The sequence below is a fragment of the Falco punctatus genome (genome assembly GCF_963210335.1).
Source record: "Falco punctatus genome assembly, contig: scaffold_31, whole genome shotgun sequence".
Lineage (NCBI taxonomy): Eukaryota > Metazoa > Chordata > Aves > Falconiformes > Falconidae > Falco > Falco punctatus.
The window spans coordinates 814650-818198 of record NW_027660132.1 but is presented as its reverse complement, the minus strand read 5'-3'; the positions used below and the strand labels follow the sequence as shown (position 1 = coordinate 818198).

The following is a 3549-nucleotide window of genomic DNA, read 5'->3' as shown; positions in this document are numbered from 1 at the left end:
ATCACTCCAATTTATACAAAGGCCACCACTGATTACAATATTTAATCAATTTCCTTCTATTTTCGGTACCACCCTGTCCTACGATATCCCTCCAATGTTTTAATATACAGCCCAAGGGCGATTTTTCACAGGGCTTACTCCTTCCATTTCCTATTTGGGGAAATTCCTCTGCTTTGGGGGCAGAGGAGGTGTGGACAGTGATAAGGAGAAATAGTGTGAAATGGGGACAATGGACATCGATTGTGATTGTATATGTCTGCTCAAGGAATGTGGGTATGGTGACTGGTCATGGGTGCGGTGTCTGGTCACATAGGCACACAGCTTTGAGGAGACAGCTACAGTTTTGAGGAGACGCCTGCCCCTCTTCCTCTAACAAAGGGGAGACAGGGAGATGCCTGCCCTTCTTCCTCTAACAAAAGGGGCTATTTAAAAGAGAATGAGAAAAGGATGAGAGATATTCCAATGCTATCTAGAGGGAGGGAGTGCTAAGTCTCCTTGCTGGAGAAGATCGGATGGTCACAAGAACATGAATCACCTACAAACCTGCAAGACCACCACATTCCAGGAAAGGGACTGATAAGCTAATTAACATACAAAGCGGGGTTTAGGTAACGAATATGTATAGGCGCTAATTGAATATTCATTTGTTTCATTGTATAAATGTGAGATGGTGTGTCACTTCGGGTATGCACGCTTGTGGAGGAGCAATCCCCCGTGCATCTGCGCGCAATAAACATACCTACTTTATAACTTTCGAGTTATACAGTCTAAGTCCGTACGTCACTTGTCTTTTACAATGCTTACAAAAATTAATAACTCGTTTGATTTCAGGGGTTCTTTTTGTGCAACAGGAAGGGGGAGATGTAGGACAAGGCCTCAAGGACAAGAGTCCAAGTACTGATAGCCTGATGAATAGAGACTTGTTAGAACTTGCAGGGCACAAGCCCTGGTGACGTGCGGATCATACATCAGTACAAGTTTTTATCTTACAACGTGTTTCATTCTGGTTGCTCCACAGAAGGAACCGCAACCTGAGCTTTTAACACAAAAATTTCAACAAGAACATCTTTCTAGTTTAGGTCTTAGGGTTTTTTCCTATCCTTTTCTAGAGCCATAATCAAAGATCAGGTGATGTTAATCCCGCACTCTTTCTAGTGCTAGTACCATAGGATCCCGAGGGGGTACTGTTATCGATTTGTTAATAAGTTAAGATTGATTGATTATATTAGATTGATTGATTGATTTTATAAATCATTTAATAGAATTAAAATATAGAGGAATAAGAAAATTTTTATGGAAAATTTACAGCTATATAGTAGAAGTAGTTATGACATCTTTTGTACGTCCTGTACCAAGGCTAGAAGAAGGGCCTGGAACTATTGTGGAAAAACTTAGGTAATAACTTTAGGGTTGAAAGGTTCCTTTGTACTTAACCAGTCTTCTTTACGTAGAGGTGCATTGAAATGTCAGAGGATGAGATTAATGGGAACTGGGGAGAGTCGACTGGAACAGCTTGTAGGTGCCTGCCAAGAAACTGTGAACTTTAGTAAAAGGTAATTCCGGCAGGGGGAGATCGCGACCACCGACTCATATACCACCTACCCAAATCGTACCCTAGACCCATTTCTAGACCTTTCTAAGCTTTACTGCGCAGAATCGGATATAGGAGGAGAGTATGTAAATGATTTACGGGAAATGTTATGATTATGCATGAATAACTAATGAATATGTATGAATAAGTTCTATATATGGAATCTGAGTTTGGGACCTGGTGTGCGTTGATCGTGAGAGGACTCGCTCACGCACCCGGCCGTCAATAAAGAAGTGTCTGCTTATCTACATCACATTGGTGTCGATAAGTTCTTCATTCCGAGATTTCGGTAACAGTACTAATCCACAGTCCTTTTGCCACTCAGGTTTGTCCTGGAGGACGAAGAACATGTCTGTATACGATACTTCATCCCATTTTCCCTCTCTTCTCAGAAACAACATTAATCTCAGGAGAGTGTTACAATCTAACGTTCCTCCCTCCTGAGGCCATTTCGCATCACTTCAATTTATACAAAGGCCACCACTGATTACAATATTTAATCAATTTCCTTCCATTTTCAGTACCACCATGTCCTACGATATCACTCCAATGTTTTAATATACAACCCAAGGGCGATTTTTCACAGGGCTTACTCCTTCCATTTCCCATTTTGCAATTTTAATTACTTTTTCTCCGGCCGCCTTAGCCACCCAAGGTCGGAAACACAGATAGAGCTCCTTACTTGTTTTGCACTCAAACGCGCGTCTCAAGCACTCTTGCACTCACACTCAGTCAAAATAATTAAGCTATACACGGAAAATCAAAATGTGCATCTCAATCACACCATTCACACTCTCCGGGCAGCCCACAGTCACACAAGCAGTATGTTATACGGTACCGTGCACTTATGTACAACTTTGAGGAACACTAACAGTTCACAAAGTATGCGTTTCAATGAACAATTGCCAAAAAACAAACAACAAACAAAACCCCAAATTTTTCCTGGTCTTAAGCAGAGTGTTAAGTTTTCCGCTATTTGCCACGGATTACCAGAATATTAATATTTTTCAACATACATTTCATAACACCAAGTTTTGACCATATAACAAGACAACACACAGAACAAACAAGACACAGAGCGCTATTTCAGTTGTTACATTCTAGGAATTCCCCAATTCTTAAGACAACTTAAAGGAAGTTTTTAGCTTCCTTTTTTCCTATGCAAAAGTTTCCCTTTTACTTTTGCTAAGAGGTCCCTCTTGTTCCTGTGAGATTCCGCCTTATTCCGTCCCGCCCCCCGCTTTCCGTCACGAGGCCTCCGGGCTTTTAGGAATGGCAGTAACCTCGGGTTTGCTCGATCTGCCCTCAAGATCGCTAGCGGCCACCCCTTGGTCAGCAAACCCCCTCCCAAGGTACCTTTCCTCCTGGGGACTGTGCTGCGCGCCGGACGTCTCCGTGCGTCTCACCAGCCGCCCCGTTACTAAACATACCGTTTTATCCGCGGATCCAGGGGTTTCTCTTCTGCTCCCGGGTGAACAGCTGAGAAGAGGAGGCTCCTCCGAGGAAATCTCCCGGGGCGCGCCTAGGAGCGTCCGCTCCGCAGCTGGTCCCTCAGCCGAGCAGAAATCCTCCTGGCTGGCTCGCCAAAACTGACGTGCGGACTTAGACTGTATAACTCGAAAGTTATAAAGTAGGTATGTTTATTGCGCGCAGATGCACGGGGGATCGCTCCTCCACAAGCGTGCATACCCGAAGTGAGGAACCATCCTACATTTATACAACGAAACAAATGAATATTCAATTAGCGCCTATACATATTCGTTACCTAAACCCCGCTTCGTATGCTAATTAGCTTATCAGTCCGTTTCCTGGAATGTGGTGGTCTTGCAGGTTTGTAGGTGATTCATGTTCTTGTGACCATCCAATCTTCTCCAGCAAGGAGACTTAGCACTCCCTCCTTCTAGATAGCATTTGAATGTCTCTCATCTTTTCTCATTCTCTTTTGAATAGCCCCTTTG

The 3549-nt window shown here is 43.4% G+C and overlaps 1 long non-coding RNA gene across 1 annotated transcript; it reads left to right on the top strand.

Annotated features, from left to right (window-relative positions):
• The first annotated feature begins 200 nt into the window (after window positions 1–200).
• LOC308057880 lies at window positions 201–750 on the top strand. Its single transcript, XR_013925502.1, has 2 exons — window positions 201–297; window positions 329–750. It is a non-coding gene; the product is annotated as an uncharacterized lncRNA (long non-coding RNA).
• Window positions 751–3549: the final 2799 nt, after the last annotated feature.